Source organism: Haliotis asinina, chromosome 6 (assembly GCF_037392515.1).
Source record: "Haliotis asinina isolate JCU_RB_2024 chromosome 6, JCU_Hal_asi_v2, whole genome shotgun sequence".
Lineage (NCBI taxonomy): Eukaryota > Metazoa > Mollusca > Gastropoda > Lepetellida > Haliotidae > Haliotis > Haliotis asinina.
In genome coordinates, this window is record NC_090285.1 from 59,851,796 (window position 1) to 59,875,113 (window position 23,318).

At 38.8% G+C, this 23,318-nt stretch overlaps 1 pseudogene; it reads left to right on the forward strand.

Moving 5' to 3' along the window:
- The window catches only part of LOC137286179 (tenascin-N-like), a 57,058-nt pseudogene that overhangs the window by 18,874 nt on the left and 14,866 nt on the right, over positions 1 to 23,318 (forward strand).

Sequence of the window (23,318 nt, forward strand, 5' to 3'; positions counted from 1 at the left end):
CCACCCTCGGTTTTATCAACGCCAATAGTTGTCATGTACAACGTTAATTTTTTTCTCTTGATACCACGTTCATGTAGGAGGTGTTGTCAAAGATTTGTTATGATGAAAGCTTTAGAAAATATGGGACTAGTGAATCACCAAAGTATACTCGAATGGCACCCCGAATGCAACCCTGTTGCAACTAGATGTACATGAACAATTGCAATTGCTTATGCAGTTAATAGTGAAGAGTAATTCTTTGGCATGTAGTAAGAGTATGATCCAGATAGATTTGACTCCAGATGTTCCGTCAGTCACACAGATTCTAGGTGTTCAGTAATTTCAAACGATTTCAGTTAGCTAAATAGAACAACTAACCCATGTTGTCGTTCGATTGTGTAAATTGTGTACGTTTATCTAATGACCGAATTTGTAGAATTCGTGTGCATTGTGTTTTGAGGATTAATATTTGTGTTTAGGTATCACATTGCAGACATTTGTCTCTAGAAACCCTATTTACAGTATATACTACATTTACCATTTTGTCCTTTAAAAGTAATGGCTTATTATTTGGAATGGCTTTAAAGCCTATGCAGTTAGTTCTCTCTGTGAGTTTAAAGGTAAAGTCAACTCAGCAACATATGATACAGTGTCAGCAACAAAGGGAGCTCAGAGACATCAAACTGTCAACTCCATCAAGCTATCATGCCATTCATCAGACTGCAAAGCTTGATCTATAAAGTATTGCATTCACATATTCAATTTCATAAGTAGTTTAAGGAGTTATCTGAATTACGTACGTGAGGTTGCCGTGGTATGCATAACCAATGCAAAGCATGAAGTATATTGAATTGTTTCCACATATTTAATTTCAGAAGTGGTTTACGCAGGTAACTGTGATAAAAGTAAACAGTGTGTTACCACCAATGCAAGTTGTAATGGATCAAGCATATGTGCATGTGATGACACTCACTACCACGACACAACCAGCGACATCTGCACTGAGAGTAATGTTTCAGACCTTACTGTTTAGCCTCCTCAGCCTCCTCAGCCTAGGATTTCAAAACAGTTGTCTTCCAGTTCCTCACCTTGCTTACCACCCAGCTTGCATAGAGGATAGTCCTTCTAGCACTAGTAGCGCCATGCACGTTATCCTTCTCTGCGTTGCACATAGTAAATACATATAAATGTTCTGTTATTAGACCTGCCAGTGCTACGTGTAAAATATGACATTCAAAATGGCAATAAAACTATGAAGAAGTCATGGGACTGGTTTTCATAAAACAGACCTACTGTTTTCAAGAATATTGTCTACTCAAGCATAAATAGCATATAATAACACAGTGGTATATACTGATCCAGTTGCTTCTGCCATCGTGGTTCCAGCAGATAACATGGGCACTGTATGTCCTCTAGTATGTTGACCTGTCTTCAGTTGCTAGTGTTCTATTGCCTGTTTTTATATCTTAATGTCCTAAATAGCGTGTACATTCAAAAGACATGCCATCTCTAACTGTGATAGTCTAGTTCTTTTACTGTCCTTCGCAGGAATATTTTTAAGATTTTGATATTATCTGACTATTATTTGAATGTCACCCTTTTAGTCACGATATGGCTGAAATGTGGCCAAAGTGACTTTACACTTTAACTCACTCACCCTTCTTGGCAAATGTTCATTCAGTACCTCGTGTGGCACAAACCCTTCATTTAATACTGCAAAAAGGATCTTCACTGCTTTGTTAATAGTCTTGTGTACAACTGTTGTACATCCATGGTTAGTTTCAGCGTGCATCTTCCGACGGAAATATTTGGAATTAAGTGTTCTCACGTCAACAGCACGATAAAAAAATCAATAACGCTAATTCAGTTGGGACAGTTTTTGGTGTACATATGCAACTGCATCCTCAACACAGCTTTCCATCATTAATGCAGTTTTCCATCTTAATATCAAGTACATGTATGGGGTTTTGTCAATGTTTTGTTATGATGAATATTTCAGTATATAAATGATTAAACAATAACCAAAGTGCACTTGAACTGCCCTTTGAATGTCTATTACATATCGATGTAATGTATATGAATAATGTTTATGCAATCAATAGTCAATGGTACTTCTTTGGTAAGTAGGTATATATCTATCCGCATAAAAAGCATTTCACTCCTCTAAATGTTATGTCAGTTATCATACATACTAGTTCTTGGATGCTTACAAAGCATTTACCTTGACGCAACAACTAATGTGTGATTTCGTTCACTTCCAGGAACTGTATATCTAATCACCAAACCCTAGTATTTACTTTACATTCTGCTTTCAGGATTAATGTTTGGAATTTCTGTATTGTGCTTCAGACATGCATCTGTTTCAGGAAACTCTGTTTACTGAAGATACAACATTTTAAAGTTATATCTTAAAAGTAATGACTAGACATTTAGAATCTGTCAGAATATGTATAACAAATAATAAAGTATACTGTATTGTATGCACATATTTAATTTCAGAAGTGGTTTACGGAGATAACTGTGATAACCCTACACAGTGTCTTACCACCAATGCAATTTGTAATGGATTCAACATATGTGCATGTGATGACACTCACTACTACGACGCAGTCAGCGACACCTGCACTCAAAGTAATGTTTCAGACTTTGCAGTTTTTAGCCTCCTCAGATTTGATCATATCAGAGTTCCAGTTCCCTTGAATTTCACGTCTCAGATCACCTTGCTTGCCACCTTGCTTGTACGAAGACTATTTCTTCTATCAGCAGTAGCCCCAGGCACTTTATCCTTTATCAGTGGATTTCGGCGTTGAAGTACAAACCTTACACAGTGTGCTAACAAAAATGCAATATGTAATGGATATTCGGCTTTTGTATATCTACTGATACTCACTACAACAAGAAAGAGCGTCAGACAGAGCGTTCGTAAGGTTTTTTACTCATGGTTAACATGCCACAATAAAAGCTTAGAAAACTTTATGATTGACTTGCGGAGAACATTTTCAAATTTGTCACATTGGTAACAAACGTACCATATCTGATGAAATCCACTGCATTGACCTCTACAACACGGTCTTGTTTATGTTTAGGTTATCAGGCCTTCGTGTGTGCTTGTGACAAGTGTTACAGTGTTATGGTGATTCATAAACACATGATCACGATATTGTCACTCACTATGCCTTTATCATGGGTTTCTTACAGATATCGATAGCATTAGCTTTTAGAATTGGTCTGGTCTAACATGTCACTGAACATGTTAAATTCTGTTCACAGCTGGTTTAAATAGACGTCGACTTACTTGCGTCAAAGGATTCATAACTAATGGATGATTACACATGTTCAGCGCACAGAAGGAAGTACGGGCATTATATCATATAGTAAATTTGTTGAAAACGACGAGGAGCTTAGAATTCAAATGGTGGTATTTCTACAGTCTTCTTTTATTAGAAATTGTCTATTTCCAAGTGATATGCACAACACATATAATGACATAGTGGTGCTATTTGAATTCAAGTGGGATGACACCTCGATATTGATTTACGTGTTTCCAAGAAAGGTTACATGTGGGTTTTTTTTATTTCGGTACGATGGTGTGGGCCGTCAGCCCTGGGTACAACATGGGCCATAAGCAGTGATACATATTCTGACAAAGTACTTATACAAGTGCTTCAAGGCGGATATTTGAAGCATGGAAGATACAGCAGCCCATATACAATTATATAAAACTACGTACAAGTGTTGTAAGGCGAGATTTGAGGTATGCATATGGAAGATATAACATTAATTAACTCGCCAACAAGCATACCTACCCTCTTATTATCTTCGATCTTCTGTACCTGCCGATCTATTTTTCCCATCCAAATAACTTCAAGTTTGCATACTGTACCAACCGTCTTCCTGAACCATTCTTCCAGCTTACATGAATATGTGTGTTGTATGTGAGTGCGTGCGTGCGTGTGTGTTTGTGTTTGTCTACTTGTACCTACCTCTGTAACTATCTCTTCATTGTTTATACCATACACTGGTTCTCTAAAACTGAATTAGAACATGTCACGTGTCAGATATGTGATAACTACATATAAATTTGATCTTAATGATATTTTCCTAACAGGTTTTGATTACACAGCAAGTAGCACTATTTGAAAACAGATGTTAGCGACAAAACGATAACGTGAATATATAATGTTAAAATATTAGAATTGTCGTAAGGTTATGGCGCATGGGAAATATCTAGAAATCTTGTTTATAATAATTTGAACTTCTGTGATGTCTATAATTTGTGTCATGGATTTTTGCGGACTATTCATAACTGTATGTGATGAATGCAATTGGACATTTCAGAACAAGCATTCGGCGGTGCATGTACTGATACATCCCAGTGTGACACGACCTCAGACACCAACATTGAGTGTATACAGACTGTAACGGACAAGAAGTGCCTCTGTAAGAATGGGTTGTATAGGCCCAATACATCTTGCGTTCAAAGTAAGTATTAAGTATTACCCATGATCGTTTACGCCCTTGGATCGATTAGATAAAATATAAATGAATGAAGTCAGTTCTTCAGTTAACAAATGTGTCTCTTGCCACGTAAATCTTGGTTATAGAAACATTTACAGCTGCCAATCATTGATACCATTGGTTGTGGGAACGTTTATGAAAATGTATTTCTCTTCCGTAAATTGAATTTCTCCGTCAACGAATCTTATGGAAGTACACTCAGATCTCAGGTTCATATTATATTTTCGTTAAAGTTCCTAGGCGTTTATATGAAATTATTTCTACTGGTTTTGAGTGTGCGGATGTTCTCAAGAATATTCCCCTTCGACACATGTTATATAATTACTAGAACGTCGGTTTTGTCGCTTTTTGATCCCTTATTATGTCAAGATATAAGTTGTGAAAGAGCACTTAAATTTCTTTTAAAAATGTACATACAGTTCTGATGGTAAAACATGAATGTGTAAAGATACAGAAATTGCATCCAAAATATGGCAACATGGTGTATATGCATTCGTGGCAAAATGTCTTCCTTTTTATAAAAAAATTACCTTTGATACTTTATATGCAACGTGACATTTACATGTCATGTTGACATATGTGTGTTGATAAGTCAACAGACGTTGTCATTCGCCATTCTATTGATCCTTATTTGCTCTTCCTTCACACTTTTTGTAAATTCAGTGAGATTGCCACAATGGTGAAGCATTCACCTGTCAGGCAAGTCGTTAAGGTTCGTTCCCCCAAGTGGGTGTACTGAATAAAGCCAGCAGCTGGTATTTTCCCATTGTCATTCAAAAATGGTATTCTGATATTAATGTTGATAAACAGGTTTTGGAGATATGAAAACAAATAAATTCTGTAAAATTCTAGGTATATATGCTGCGTCAAAAACTAAAGAAACGCATTGATAAAACATATAACACTCCGCGGATATATCTAAACTGAGGCAAATACCTATATTAAGTCATCACGTAGCTATAGTATCAGTAATTATTGTCGAAGTGACTGGTATAATCGGCAAAGTTATATTTCGATTATGTAACATGGGAACGTTAACACATGTAACATGCGATCAGGCGTTCCCCTGTTGAGGCGTTCTACCTCTGGTTCTAAGCACATCGAGAACACAGTTCATGGATTTTCGTACACATGCACATGTGTCACACCGACAGTGTTTTTTCTCAATGAAAATTTCGTTTCTGTTAGAAGGGGCACAACATGTCCTCGTCGTTTGAGTGATTGGGTTAAATGTAAAATCCCATCGGCTGCATTTAAGCTATTTCGTTACTATAAGATGTATACAGTTATCATAAATAGACTGAAACTAGGATAAGCTGCCAACAAAGCACAGCAAAACATCACGATTATCAGAGAATCGTTCTAAACCTGCTGTGTAACCAGGCTACAGATCAATGTTCAGTCACCATACCAGGGAATGTAGGAACATATGGTGCTTCGACTACCTGCTTAGTACCCCAGTTGGATTTACAACAGTTGAATAATTAGGTACAGCTTAACAACTTAACGAACATTGACACCGTCGGACCGCTGTAAGTACGCACTTGAGAATATCGCATCTACCTGAATATCTTCTTAAATCAGACCTGTTCACAATCACCTCCCTTCATGAGAGCACTGTTTACGACTAGCAATGGCATTTGAACATGCATATTTTCATATAATCCACTAACCTACAAGACAAACCAAAGTATATGTACGAAACACATATGACGAAGACATATAATCACTACTCTAAGGCAGACTTTCACAATCCTTTATAACACTTATCGAAGATATTAATTGGTGGCCTTTCCAGTGTTATCAGTGTTAATGTGTATACTTTCAGCTGGCCCATTAAAACCCACTATCGCAGGGACACCAGCTATAGGAACGGGTAATATTGACATCACCTGGACCAATACCGATGCCACTGGCGAGTACACATCCAACTATACAGTAACGTGGTCTCAAGGAACTCCCGGATCTCCAGCATCTGTTCCTGCAAGCCAGAAGAGCTACAACATCCAGTCTTTGTCTCCAGGAACAAGATACACTGTCACAGTTACACACACCATCACACGGGGCGGCAGGAGTCAGACGATTGACTCGGATTCCCGGGAATTTACAACATCAAGTATGCAGTTTTGTAGTTTAGCCATCAGTTTTATCCCACCAAGACATAAATAGCCACGTTTTGTATTCACTACCTGACAACTGATAGGTACTATTTTTACTTTGTGTAACGCTAAACATTTCTGACATATATTTTTGTGATTAATATGTTCCTTAAGAATCATTTAACTCTTGCAAGATCAATTCATGGTTAATTGCCTGTTATGACCAGCAGAAGACAATGAAAACAGTTTTTTGTTTTTTGTTTTGAGGTAATGCGTATGGTATATGACTACCACTTGGGTTTGGTGGATTCCAAATAATTGGCTTGAAACATCACAACTCTGTGACCATTTTTCACAACACAGTATGAATTCTTGTAGTTCATCAGTGGCCTGCAAGTGTTGAGGTGCAGGTCACTTTACCGTGTTAGCTGCAACATGCTGCTTTGTCATCAAGAGAACATGTAGTACAGCACCGATGGTGGTTTCTGTTATTGGAGTTCTGTATAGTATCCCCGTGCAACAGGCTGCCTGTTCACCATCGCGTTGACAACCCGCGATAGCAAATAACACTTTGTTGCGACGTGCAACCTTTTATCAATATTCCCGCCATCGTTACGCTAGGAAAAGGTCTCACACGTTGTATCCGTATAAGGAATCGTCCTCTTGCAATTGTCCTTGCCGTCCATATAACATGTGGCTGGTCAAACAGATATCATACCTCTTGTTGTTTGTAACCATGCATATTTTCGAAATATTCGAGATCTAAAACTTTCGATTATGATAGTATTCCATTACAACGCAACCTGCAGTATCTAATGTGAAGCTATTGGTTGTAATACTTCACGAAACTTTCAATAAAGCATTATGGGGTCTCAATATCGTTATCTAAGGGCGTATGTCTCAGAACTAAAGCATGTTTACTTATGGATGCCACACCACTTTGCTCAAAAGCTGTTTGTTCCATAATTTTTTTAAAACGTTTGATTTAGAGGTGTACGGCACTGTCAACTATTCTGCAATGCATTACCAAAGATCATGTAGACACGCGCGAAAGAGGGGCCACACTTTCTCAAATGCAGTTCTTTTCACTGCTGTATTGATATCACACGTTACTTTCAGGGCAAATCTTTGGTGGAGTATGTACTGGTATAGACCAATGCGACACCTCTGTAACGAATATCGAGTGTGTACAGACTACAGTGACAGAGAAGAAATGCCTCTGTAAAAATGGGACGTACGAGTCATCAGCATCATCTTGTACGGAAAGTAAGTATTGTATGGGAGTTCCTTTACTTACATCTTTGTTTTTTTGTTCGGAATCTTCAGTTCAACGGTGCATCTTGTTCTATAAACCGAGATATAACTGACGCATACGGCACTTATAGATGTAACAGTATACTGTTTCTGACATCGTGCTGTTGTACTTTACTTTTGCTTGACAATACTACGACGATTCGTACCAAACGTCCCATTGTAATACAATGAAGAAGCTCTCACTAATAAAATATCTTGCCTCTGTTCTAAAATATCATTCAAACAGATGGTTCACGAATACTGATGTTCATAAATATAGCAGGGTTTTTCATCTCTTTTCAAAGACATACATAACTATGCCTTTATAGCCAAAATTCTTGTAGGTGATAATTATCCTCGATGGTAGGTGTTTGCTTTCATTTATCAATGTCACTATCTCTGCTTTCAGCTAGCCCACTAAAACCGACCATCACAGGGACACCGACCACAGGCACATTCAATATTTACATCAGTTGGACCAATACCGATGCCAATGGAGGGTACACATCCAGCTATGCAGTAACGTGGTCTCCGGGAACTCCAGGATCTCCTCCAGCATCTGTTCCTGCAAACCAGAAGAACTTCAACATCCAGTCTCTGTCTCCAGGAACGACATACACTGTCATAGTTATGCACACAATCACACAGTACGGCAGGAGTCAGACGATTACCTCAGACCAAAGGACATTTTCAACAAGTAGACAAGTTACACTTCTTCACTCCCAAAATTGTCACAACTTGACCACAGATTAGGTTTATCAGTTTAAAACTCGAATGTAGTCTTTTGACTTAAGATCTTAACAAATGGCAGTAAAACACTCGTTCGTTGTTACTGAAGTCAAGGAGTGCGTGTGAACGGATATTGGCTTCGGTCTTCCATTTTCCTACCAGGGACACTTTGTATGCAAAGTAACACAACAGATATCAGAGGTGTTATGGCATATGTATGGTACTATGACCTGCAATATATGTAACTTTACAAGTAGGAATATACGTTCTTAAAATGATGAGGATTTTGCTTATTATTTTCTTTGGTCTGGTTATTGCCTTCCTTTAATGCGTGTTGGTACAGTCGTCTGGGGTCCCACAATTCCCCATGCAGACAGAAACCTATGACCATGACTTCGTGTTAGGCACGACGACGTTTCTGCGTTTGTCTAAGCTATAATTACGTTCAGGGGTTTTACCAAGGGGATAAATGTCCTAGAAATCTATCACAGTTCAAAGTACAAACAAATTCACTTCTTCCATTAGTTTGTTTAATACCTGTTTAACGAGCGTTCACCGCGCACCCTATGTGTCAGGTCGTTTTGTGCTGCCATCATGTTACTTTCAGAACAAGTCTTTGGTGGTGACTGCAGTAATCAACTCTTGTGTGACAGCACTACAGACCCCAGCATTGAGTGTACACCGACAACAGGGCCAAACACGAAGTGCCTTTGTAAAGATACGATGTATAAGCCATCATCATCAGTACCGTGTACGAACAGTAAGTTGGAGATGGTTGAGTTCTTACTTTTAGTTGTTGACATCTATAAATGTTCCATGTAAGTGTATGTAATTAAATAGGTTTTGCAGGGAACGAAGACTGAATTACAAATGTGAGCAGCACCTAATATGCTGCGCATCTTTTCATCTGACATGCATGTCAAATGTCAGTAGCAGGATTCTCGTAGTTTTTATTATCAAATGATATCTGCTCAGGTACTTCACAAAATCACAGCAAGTATGCGTGAACACCATTATTAATGTCCTACAAAATATGTTTCTTATTGTTGGACAGTTGGGTAGTCTAGATGTTAAGTTGTTCACTCGTTGTGCTGAACACCGGGTTCGATTTCCCACATGGGCACAATGAGAGAAGACCTTTTAATGTGTTCACCGTTGTGATATTGATGGAATATTGCTAATAGCGGCGTCAACCTAATCTCACTTTCCCTACACTTATATTTTGTATGTGAAGAACAATTCGGAATGTTAGTGACACTGACAAAAGGAGAAATTTCAGTAGTCTTGTCACCCGGTTCAGGGGTGAGAACGGCTAAGTTAATCGAATGTCGCAAAAGTAGCGAACTGTTTCCCCTGGCAAGTCCGGGACACCTTTTCTCTCTTTGCTCTATACCCGCACGTGTGGGACACCTTTTCTCTCTTTGCTCTATACCCGCACGTGTGTCATGAACGGGTACTTGAGTGGGTGTCTACGATCCTCTCTCTCGTTTGGAGTGAGTGTGGGCGTATGGTTTTAGAGTGCTTTTAGTAGAAATGGGCTTCACAGAGCGCCCCCGTGTGAGTCTCAAACCCAAGTCAGTCTTAACAAAATACAGGTGCGTTGAACAGGATTCCGAGTGCGTTCAGTGTCACCGCAAGTCACTTATAATATGTCTGTTGCCATGCACACGTCTTCAATTTCCACTTGCCTAAGGTGCCGTAATTCGCGAGGAAGAGTTGTGTCCCTTGGATAAGACACCCTATATATATTTCTGAGTTAGTCCAGACTTCACACTCTCTAACAAAAGATGCGGTTCTTTTTCATAAACATTATGTTGATGTCCCTCATTGTCGCAACGTTTCCGGAGACTGTTGATACATTTCTATGAGTAAACATTGTATTTCCGTGTTACTTTGTAGTGGTCCTATATTTCACCACATATTGCTCTTTATATTTCCCCATATGTAAGAGACCTAATGTTCACGTGGGCCCAGTACAACTCACAACCACCTGGTTCACTGGGTCTGCTACTCCACGCTTCGACACTGACCTCGGCAATGGCTACCGGATGTTTTATGTTCACGATGTCATGACAATAGCGAGCTGACAAGAAATATCAATGCACATGCTGGTGTTGAAAATGGTGTGTGTGTGTGTGTGTGTGTGTGTGTGTGTGAGTGTGTGTGTGTGTGTGTGTGTGTGTGTGTGTGTGTGTGTGTGTGTTGTGTGTGTGTATGGTATGTATGTACGTATGTATCGGGATATCAACATTTCTAGACAACATCGATCACTTGATTGTCTGGTTTGTTTACAGGCCAGCGTAGAAGGATGACAATGGTGCTGCATGGCTATAAATGATAAGGAAGTGCAATATAACCGGTGTACCTGTATTAACCGGTCCAGACGCGAAAACGATACGCATTGCGGTACGCTGAGGGAAAAGCGGTATTCTGACATGCATTCGGAAAAATTCGTAACACTCGGAAATCTTCGGAAATTTCCGTTTTTGTTATGCGTTTGTTGTAAAATAGACACTTCTATCAATTAATGACCATTGATATCTGATAGATCAAGTTGCTATCTAAATTCTCGGGGCTTTCGTGAGAGTACAGAAACTAGTTCAAATACGTAACCACTGTGTTGATATTAAATTGTTCTTTTTCCTGTTACATTTGTGTCAAATATTATTTACATGTATATAATATTTTGTCATGAATCAAAGGTTTTGTTAAAGCTTGATCAAGCTTGGTGATTGTTTTGTGTTTTTACTTTACAAATCAAGCATGTATCGATCAGAAGCAGTTGTTTTTCCTTAAAATATTCTTGCAATATATTGCAATACATATTTCCGTATATGCTTTTACACTGCAATATATCGCAATATGAACATTTTCTGCAATACCCACCTCTAATAAAAACATACCATTGCAGGAACATTATGTGAATGACGAGTGCTAATGTGAGGGTCAATAAGTACTTGATGTCATTACTTGTTTTCAGCGGTACACTCATAATGTTTGACAGCTATTTTTTACTGTACATCAAATGGAATCCGTGTCTGAGAATAATCAGGACCTCTAAGGATACTTTTGCACTGACGCCTTTTGTTTGAAGATTTGACGCAAGAACGATGAGAACAATGAGATGAGAAGATTTGTCATGTTTTCTTTAGATTATATCTATATCACTACTCGTAGAAGTTAATGCTCTTTAAATATTTTACTACATTTGCATGCACGCTATATTTGTGTGTGTTTTGGCGTCTGTTTTAACATTATCTACTGCAGTTTCGTTTGTTTTTTTTAAATGCAGTGCATCTTTGTAATGCTGTATGCTTGACGGCGCATGCGTCTTAGTAGGCCTGTTAAAATAGTGTGATGCTAAATGCAGTAAGAGGATGTTATATTATGTTATGTTATCGATGAAGCAGCCATGTTCAGTGAATTCTTTGTGCATGAATGTTGTCGTATGTGAATAATAGTACAGTATAATAGTAAAAGACATCTGTGGGAGTATTCAAAATAGGCCACAGATATATGGATGACCCTGTGAGTGTTGTTGGGTTTTCAGGTTTTAGGGATGCATCCATGTGATATAAAAAAATGTTACCCGTTTATAAGGATAGACAACACCGGGTATCCTTTTACAATATTTCCTTAAATTGGACTTTTTGGGGGATAAACGTGTATTTCATCTTTATAACATTTCTTTATGTTGCTTTCACATCTTTGTTTATTTAACACGCCAATGACAAAATTCCCAAATGAATAAAAGACGGTCCTCTGTAGGTGAATTACGTTCGTAATGCCATGTCTTTTGGTTGAGGCACCTGCAAAACGTGCTGTCAAGGGATCAGAGATTATAAGAGTCAGGAAAATACTCATGACGATGTAGGTGCAATAATATATGTGACAGGGGACTGAGAATACATTTATCATTCATACCATTGTTGAAAGTGAATGTCCAGTCATGTGTGTGTGTTTATTCATGTTTATGGCCGTTAGCCAATATACAAGTACTTTTCAAAACATAATTCATACAAAATAATGACACATTCAGTAATATTCGCCTTTTTACTATGAAATATATTTACATACTTTGGAGCATTAGTGTATCATTGTCCGTCATGATAGTGTGGGCATTTTTGTCAGTGATGTAAACATAATTATTTTCAGTTCGTCCACTAAAACCAGTCATCACAGATCCACCATCTACAGGAACAACTAATACTTACATCAGCTGGACCAATACCGATGCCACCGGAGGGTACACATCCACCTATACAGTAACGTGGTCTCCAGGAACTCCAGCATCTCCACCATCTGTTCCTGCAAACCAGAAGAACTACGATATCCGGTCCCTGTCTCCAGGAACAACATACACCGTCACAGTTCGACACACAATCACACAGTACGGCAGGAGTCAGACGATTACCTCGGACCCAAAGACATTTACAACAAGTACCTAAGTTACACTTTTCCCTGTCATTATTGTCTCAACTTGATTCGTTATTAAGTTTATTACTTCAAGACTTGTATGTGCTTTTTTTGCATATCAGAAATACTCAAAACCTATGCACATTGGTATGGAAATCGGGCCGAGGGGTTTCACTCACTCCAGTAGTTCTATCATCTAGTATTACCCCACAAAGACATAACTACTGACTTAAAGGCTTCTTGTATTCACAACCTGACAGTTGTGCCAGTATTACTTAAAAGTCAATAGGAAATCCTTTTGATTTCCGGAATTCTGTTTGCGACAATTTATTGGTGAAATGTCATTCACGTACGCGTCTTAAAAACCAATCGTTAACGTAGCCATCTGAAGAAAATCAAAACTGTAACACTGAGTTTTAGTGTTTTTGGTGTGATCTCTTTTTGTTGTTCTGTTTTATAATTAGAGGTTCAGGTGAATGTTTTAGCATTGCAACTCACATCATATGTAGTTGCTTAATTATGGTAGCTGTAACTTTTTAACCTTTGAGCAAGTGTACATATGCACATATGGCATCTGTTGTCCTCGCTCATATTTAATTATTTCTATTGCAGTCTTCATTTTATACCTGCAACTAGTTCATCACGATGTTGACTTAAGCAAGATATTGTATTAAAGTCTTACTTTGTGGTGTACCTTAACATGTATGTAACACTGAACTATATCAATTATTCATTACATTACATTACAATTTATATGTAAAGTTTTATAAATCACACAAACAGAATGAAGGGAGACAAATACAAGTACACCCAACAATACTGAGGTATACCGTTATGCGTTTGGTGAATATGAATATGAATATGTTCAAAAGAACACTAAGTTCACCGATTTCCATCTTATATTCCAATCATTATTTCATTCTAACATACAGCATCACTGGAGTATGTCCGCTTTTGCTTTAAACATGTATTATCTCGTTTTCCTCCCGGTCTGATCCTGGGCTAAATGCTTCTGGTGTTGAATAGGGATCGGAACTACATAATGTTTATTTAGCGGCTGTTGTTGTCACGCCACTCCTGTTCAGACGTTGTTTTACCAGAGTTCACAGTGAAAAGTTAACACTTACCTTGTTCTTGCATGTGTTTATGTCAGTGTCAGGTTAGGGGTGTCACTAGATATCATTACCTACAGACACCCACTGACAAACACGTGCTTATGTCGTGACACAGTAAGCGTGAACGCTGCATTATCTGAATGTTTCTAGTACGTGTTACTGAAAACTGTATAAACCTTCAGCGACACGAACTATATCCATGATCATTAGGAATACCTACAAGGTAAGTTAATTCACCTATGTTAAGACACAATGCGGAAATCTATGGACATCAACTTGAGTATGTGATCAAACTAGTAGCTGTATATACTAAATCTGGAAATTGTGTCAACTTCAGCCATGTTAATGCCATGTTGGTAGAAAATCTTTACATGGCATAGATGCGGGGAATAAATCAAGTCCTCAGTAGACAATGTATCGGATGTCGGTTCCAATGTATATGATTACATATGTGACTTTTATTCTGCTAATAAGCCATACGAACTGATTAATTACGTGTTGGTTTCACAAACGTCTCGAGTCCTTTGTCTTCAAGAAACGTTGATATATACTTCATCAATGTCACATTCATAACGAAAATATCTTTTCTATTCTTTCATCACTATTACGCCATATTACCGGCTATCTCTGCAGACTTACACTCAATGTTTTCAGGGATTGGCTACAACGAAGCCTGCACACAACAAGGTCTGTGTTACGATGCCAGTGCCAACTGTTACAGCGGTAGATGTCGCTGTGATCCGTGATTCTACCGAAGTACAGCCTGTGTCAGCAGTAAGTGGTTTATATGGATGTCTATGGAGCCTTACACGTGAATTTCGGATTCTGACTGGCTCATTTCTAATTCGGCACAGTAGTATTCTGACCGAATCTGATGAGAGCATGTATGTGTATGTTGCACCTGCAATATGCAGCTAGGTATGATAAATGCTTGTCCACCGTCCATTCAGGTCTTATGGGGTAGTTAGCCCTCCATGTTAACCTCAGGACGAATTATTATCTTCATGTACATTCGTCAAACCCTTTAGCGTCATGGTCCCGAAATGGGTATGCCATGCCAGGAGCTACCTTCAGCATATTTCGGTCATTTTATTGTCCATGATCGGATGTTTCTCTCTTAGTCGAAAATCGACCGATGTCACTCAGTACTTTCATCAACTTATATTGCAGTTTTCTGGACGAACATGGCTAAGTTATATATGAAGTAACAATATTCAATCGACCCCCGTCGGAACATCTAAAAGTAAATGATACGATAAACACGCATAATAATCACGACTCCAGACATTGTGACATCGTCAGTCTACAATACTAGAGCAGTGTGAATATTTTTCATTCACCCTCACAGTGATCGAATTGCGTAATAACGACTTTTTTGTTGTGGAAACAACATGTAATAGCGATATTTCCGCAATAAGTCCATTTCTCAAACCTCACTAACTGCATATGTTACTGTTGTAACAGCTACACAAATTGCTTGAATGTTTCCATTACACAAGCATATATCGGCATGATATGGGCACTAGAAATGTTACCGATGCTGATAAGAATGGGATACTTTGTATTAGATATTGTCTATCATGTGTGAAATCAGTCAGACATTTGCATTTCTCACCTCCATCACTTGGTGTGACAATGTTGAAAATATGCTCGTCTCACAGTCTCTCCCTGCCTAATATACAGTGATGGAATCCACCAAGTTCTCATTCATGAAAGATGTTTCCTGTATTGATGTGTTTCGTTTCTGTTCGTGTCAATTCAGTCAACCAACTCAAGCCTACCACTGTGACGGCCGACGTACAAAACTACTATGACAGTAACCTGGACAGCTCCATCTAACAACGTCGTTATGGGGTACTTGGTCTCGTTCACACCTAAGGACATTAATCCAATCAGTGTCGGGAGAGACATCATGACCACGCCCATCACAGGTCTGACGCCAGGGAGACTGTACAATGTGACCGTGAAGACAAGGGTTACCTACCTACAAGGACGAGATGAGATGACTGATACCCTATCTGCAGCTCCAAACCGAACAAGTATGTACTGGACACTTTAGCGTTCTTCTGTTCGTTTGCATTTGGTTGACAATGATGCCGTAATTAACGGAGTGTATTTACACCAGCATAAAATGTAAGTGACAATTGACCACAACGCAACAAAAGTATCATATTCACTGCCACAATAACTGTCAAGCAATGATCTCAACAGTAGATCCAACAAACACAATCCTCTTGTTCTTATTCAGTCTTTATCAAAAAGCCCACTTACGCACGGAATGACTTGAATCTGGCACAAGTATGAAACTGGTTTTATAAGGAAGGCATTTGCCATTACAAAGCATGTACAAAAGCAATGTCTTAAAAATATCTCAGGCCGATCAAAACCACAAGACGGATTTTCTTCTCATTCACAAAGTGAGAAAGACACCGAATGTAATTTGCCGAACGGAAAAAGAAGCTTTAGTTACATAACGATATAGGGTTCATTTATTTATCCTTGTGCCAACTGTCTCCCACCGTAACTGTCGCATGTGTGAGATCAAGCGATATCTGCAGACTCGTGCCAGTTATTTTCGGCCACTTGATGTAATTTCCATGTGCTTATTTCAGTGTAGCATAAATAATTTTCATGAAATGAATTTATGATGGATCTTTGTAAACTTTGACAGGCAAATGTGGAATCAACTCTGCTGTGTGTATACAATTGCAGTTTACTTTTCCGACCACTATTTAACTAATGATATTACGTTTATCAACTTACGTATAGTTCCACAATGCACAATCCCATAGGCCGAATTTTATAGTTCACGGCACTGTACATAAGTTGATTAAATTGTTGCCATTCTATAAATAAGCAAAGCAAAATTAAACAGAAACATATAATTGTATGTAAGATGATTCCTCACAGATGAGCAAAAGTTTACTTGGATCTTACAAAAATTATAACATTGAAACCTTTTGATGCCACACTGAATTTACATGTATGTCTATGAATATTGTCCGTCAAGTCAGGTGTCCGATTGTAACTGGCACAGGTCTGCACATTGCAGGTACCAGAATATCAACAGAATGTACAAAATGTAATAATTTGCTAATAATTACTATCACCATGTCATCCTAAACTGTATGTACTTTCAGAAGAGATGTATTCTTTTCAACTCGAAACGATAATCTTGATTTTGAAGTGTGGGTTAGAATATAGATAATGTTAGAGCAGTTTTGGATGAGCAAAACCAGTTACACTGTTGACATACCACACAGTGTTCTCATGTTCACACTATGATGATCGACAGTCACATATTGGCGATCTACAGGCTGGTTTCATATTGTCTTCTATAGTTAAACTGTTTTAGATGTATTACTAGTTTTACATATTTATATGTGATAATATAGTTGTTTTATTGTCCTTCGTTTACAGATGTTTATAATTAAGGTTTGATCTACAACTTGAATTAGTCACGATAAGGCTGATATATTGCCGATATGATGTTAAATCGCTCCTCACCCACTCACTGATGTTCATACAGTCTACACAGTTTATTGAATCTGTGAATGTATGTAGTTCGCGAATGGATCAGCAAAATCGGCATAAGCCTGTTAATTAGATGTGCATGTAAATTACAAAGGGAGACGTGTTTGTTGCCCAGCACTGTAAATCGGTATTCAGGACCAAGTCTTACCCAGACACCCCAATGATACGACAGTCTGTTTACTGGTTTTGTGGAGAGTAAAATCCACCAACCAAATTTTTTATTATTCTATTCGGTAAATGAGTATTTGAATAAAATCAAGATGGCAGTTTTAATTTCTCAACATAAATATAGTCTTCTTATATGGCTGATGAGGTTATGACACTACACTGGACCTTACAAGAGTGTCGGTTAGTGCATGTATGTATTCTATACACAGTAACTACAAGTATTTCAATATGACCTCACCTCACAAATTGTGTACATATGGATAAAGGTGAACGCCAGTAACCATGTTATGATTTTACATTAAGCAGCTAACACTGTGTCTTGAGGACTGTGTATTTTGATAGATTACATCATGCCAAAAACATAACGAAAACTGCAGTCATGCATCTATTCTAAACACCGAACCTTATTTAAAAATCTTTTGCACCATAATTCGGACAGGTCATAACATATTCAAAAAGTGCTGGATCAGGCAGTCGTTTCAAAACTGACTCAAAGTGTAGAAAGCTTTCTTTATGTCCCGCTATTCCGTCAGAGTTACTCGTGATTTTAGAGACTTCACCCATTATATACAGTCTTTGTCACTTGTTTCATTACAAGTAGGACGCTGATAGTGGACAGCAGACGATTGCAAAACACAACGACAAATACAGTATTTCCTGCGTCCGTTTTTAACACGTTAGAGTTACCTGCCCTTCGATCTCTGTGTCTGACGTCATAATGGAACTGTTTTAAATGTGATATCCGTGTCACCAGCGGGAAACGGTACATAAGGAGTAGAACGGTAAACATATGGACTGCATAGACATGTAGTGGGCGGGTCGGTGGTAAACTCTAGGAGGAGACTAAATGCTCAAAAGAGTTACAATATAACGTTTCTAAAGATATGGTCATATATGGTGAAATCATATAGTGATCATAGATCTATAATACTGACATCATCACATCAAGATTTAGTTATTACCTATCAAGTGACTGATGACACAAATGTCATCACAAGAACACTGTCGTCATTACAGCCCCGGCTTCTGTATTGGGCCTGGACATGCAAACCTACAGGGCCGCTCCAAACATCACCATTGTGTTCCCCAAGGCTGCAGGGGATGCAGACAGGTATCTTGTGTCACTCAGAGGGCGGGATGGAGATCGATACAGCCAACAACATCAACCTGCCAACACTGGGCAGGGCCTCATCTCTGTCGTCTTCACTGGTGTTGTCTCAACTGTATCGTACGACCTGAACATAGTAACACAGAGTGGGAACATCGAGAGTTCACCCTATACTACTGTGATACATGTTCTGGCAGCTCGTGAGTATCAGATCTTCAAAATTACACAATTAAATGTATATGTGGATGTGGTAGTTACCATTTGGTGAAATGCCAAATACATTTGTTCAAAAAAAGTACGATAAGAGCAGAAGCAATAAGATTTGTTTATAAACAGTACGATAAGCATATCGAAATCATACGACATCTGTAACAATATCATGATATCGCCGAACAGTTTTATACTGTTCTAGACTTACATAAAGTAAATCATAGATTTCCACAGAAACAGTACTAATTTTGCCCACAGGTGCCGAAAAAGTTAACAATCTGAAGTTGTTCGACAACACGTCCCGTTCTGTCGCCGTGGAATGGAACAGACCACTCAAACCGAACGGCTATATCTATGAATACATTGTCGACGTGAGGACTCACCCAGTCTGTGTAAAACGGACTATTATCAACTGCACTGAATGTAACAGAGATATGGTAAACGTTGTAAGTACAAATATCTGTTGATTTCTACTTTATTTAGATCCGCCCATCACATGATAAATAAATGTTCCACACTTCAAACAACACATGCGTGTTTCAAATAATACACATTGCCTTATCAAATAATGTGTTCTGCTTAGTGAAGACATCATAGAGTAGAGCGACAAAATGAATGGCCATACCAGTGATGCAAAGGTGGTGTCATCATGCCTGTGTCAGTAGTTAAAAGGAAAGGCCTGTAAGATATGTGTGACGTCTTTCCACCAATGATCTTAGACCACTCTATCACGCATCATTCTTTGTAGAATGATCTCTGTGAACATCAACCTCCACAGAATATGTACCCCCTTCCTTCCCTTTTTTATTTCTTTCGATATCCCAAATGTGAGTATTTAGTGTGAAATGCATGCACAGTTCCAATAATGATTGTTTTCCTTCATTCTTCATTGCTCAAACCATAAACAAACATACATCGGATTCTACAACGTTGACAGCACACACGGTCTCAGCTAAATTCTGATATGTCAGTTGTGTAGGTATTGTCGTTTTCGCAGACAGAGACGGCGATCGAATGTCAAACAAACATGACTGTGGCGATAACCCAAGCTGACATTGAAAACACCGCCCACGTCATACAGTACAACATAACAGGCCTGAACCCAGATACAGCGTATTCCATTGACGTAGTAGCTGTCAATGAAAAAGGACGCGGAAGACCCGGCCAAGTTAACATAAACACCTCCATGGAAGGTGAGACAAATAGTGTAATAATATATAACCACAAAAGAAACTTTGCATTTCAAAACCAAATGCCAGGTTTTGATGTAACAAGATGGTGATTATAGTATGATTGTACTGTTTTGTTATCATATGTTTCAATCCAAACTGACGGGTATTACCAACATCAGCATGTTTTCTGATGATTAAGCATATATACTGATCCGGCAAATTCCAAAAGGTAGACATGGTAAAAGGTTCGTGAAAATGAAAATGCACGCGCATGCCGTAACAACGCTACCAATAAAATGTTTTATTGTTTTGACACAATCATCATGCCATAGCTTACGAGATCCGAGGAATCAATTATGTGGACGATAGTAAGTTTTCCAGAATGCACGGAGGGTAGGTAATTATATCAATGTTCACGTGAAGATGACCTACCGACTGCAAGAGGGTTTTCAGGTTACTAACAGTATCCAAGACCTCCCACGTCGTGGGTGACCTTCAGTATGCCACAATGTAAAGACCGACAGATTGTGCGCAACCATCTGCAGGAACGCCTCCCCACAGCAATGGAAACAGCACGCCAAACCATTGGGACTCACGCCACAACATTGCGACTCGGTGTCGATACAGTGCGTCGACGTTTGCGTGGAAGAAACCTCTACTGTTACAGACCACAACGCTCTTCACCGCCCAAACGGACTGCAATGGGCACCTCATTATCGAAATTGACGTTATCTACAATGGAAAACTGTGTTTTTATCTCATGAAAGCTGATTTTGTGATTCAACAGTCGATGGCAGAGTGGAAATATAAATGAAGGCACGGGGGAACTGTTTTTCAATCTATGTATTGTTGAAGGAGACTCGTGGGATGGTCCAAGCATCATGGTGTGGGGTGTAATCGGTCTGAACCAGTAATCTGACACCGTGGTGTTCCAGAATGTTGGTGCAGGATGAGCTATATTGACCAAGTTAATATTTTGGACGTTACAGAAAGCATATCTTCCAGCAAACAACACTCGTGCCTACACTGCCAGAGTAATATTTGTCTCTTTGTCAAGACAACCTGACATCTAAACCCTGCACTCAGTTTAAATTGAAGTCCAAAGAAACACCTTTGGGACGAGATTCAAAGAAGACTGAATGACCTCCAACCAAGGCCGACAACTGCGGCTGGACTCGATCAGTCATCTCGCCAATGCCCTTCATCAACCGGTTAATTCATTCCATGTACAGACGATGCATGCCCATGTAATCCACACTCAATATACTGACTTTAGGGTATCAAAATAGTACCATTTTGGGGGATTTTGTTAGTGTGGATTCTATATGTGATTCCCGATAATGTGTTAACCATAATGATATTGTCAAGTTTGAACGCAATCCTCCGTTTTGTTTGCAATTTAGAGTGAAAAAAAGTGTGTGCTTTTAGAAACCGCTATCTGTGCGACATTCCTTTTGTTCCTCAGAATATATACCTTCTAGTTATACAGCAATCTACTTTATCTAAAGCCTAAGTGAAATTTTAAAAGTATTATCTACCTATAAACTTCCTAATTTGTCTTAGACTATATAGACATTATCAACACACACAAACACCCTCCCACACACCCATGCATGCACGCACGCACGCACACACACACACACACACACACACACCTCGGTAACAGTTTCATAGCGGTTTGAACATATTGCAAACTTGATTAGATGTATCATATATGAGTCCCACAGTATATATTACATACATAACGACTGAATTTCAGGCGCTGGTGACCCTACGAACTTCACGGCAGAGAGCAAGTCATCCAGCGAGATAACTCTGACATGGGATCCTCCTCAACCCCGACCTGGTGTGACTCAATACGACATAACTGTGTACGAAAAACAGGAAAACGGGGGTTACAACACTTTTAACATAATACCAATTACAGGTGTGTTGGTGCCATCTGTCTTATTTACACATATTATCATATACATTACAGTCTTATCGATGCCAGATAACGTAAATAATCCGTACACACAGAAATGATGAATACATACTGAAAACTCATTACTTGTGGTGAATACAGATCCAGCGTTTCCTTTGAAACTCTGTTCCTCGTTCACAAATCTGCCTAACACTCAAGGATAAACGGACCTTATCCTCGTGTTTTGCCTCCAGACATGCTTTCTGCAATTTAGTTAATGACAACTCGCCCAAAACTGCCATTTACATCAGAATTAAATTGTATGATAGAGAGATAATTTTACTCCCATTTTGTTGTATTATCAAAGAAAAATCCGTTGTTGTACTGGTGTAACAGAAAGGGACGTTACAAGTGTGAAGGAAGTTTACTTTTCCGCCGCTTTGCAATGTTCAGCAAGATCACCCAGTGGCTCAAAACTGGCTTCACACAATGTTCCAGCGTGTTGGATCAATCCGGATCTTTCGCTTGACGACCGAACGTATTAGCCACTAGACTATTCCACTTCCCCTACAAGCGTGAAGAGATTCTTCAAGGGATCATTCTGTAGTTACGCACCACAGAGGTGGTTTACGGTCTTAGAATCAGATACAGAAGTATTTATCTTAAACATATCAATCTGTCTTCAAGCAGTGTTCCATTTATTGATTTACGTGATACCGACATACTGAGGTTTCCCTCGGAATCCCGGTTGCTAAGACAGCTACGTATCGCAGCAAATCATCTCCATTAAATGTGACTGGTCGAAATTGCGTATGTACATATAAATATAACGGCACACAAACAAATTACAAGTTTCTTTCAATTAGAAGATTGTGCCTTGGCGTCTTGTAAACAGCCAAGTGATCAAATTGCTGTACAAAGTGCTTATTTGCATTACCCGTTCTATTTGTCGTAGTCACACAGGCGGTTCAAGCTTACAAACTACAATGAAAAGACTTTGCAACTGCAGGTAGTACTTCATGCACTTACTAGCCACCGGTTAACGTTATCAAAAATTTAGGTATAGATCGGATG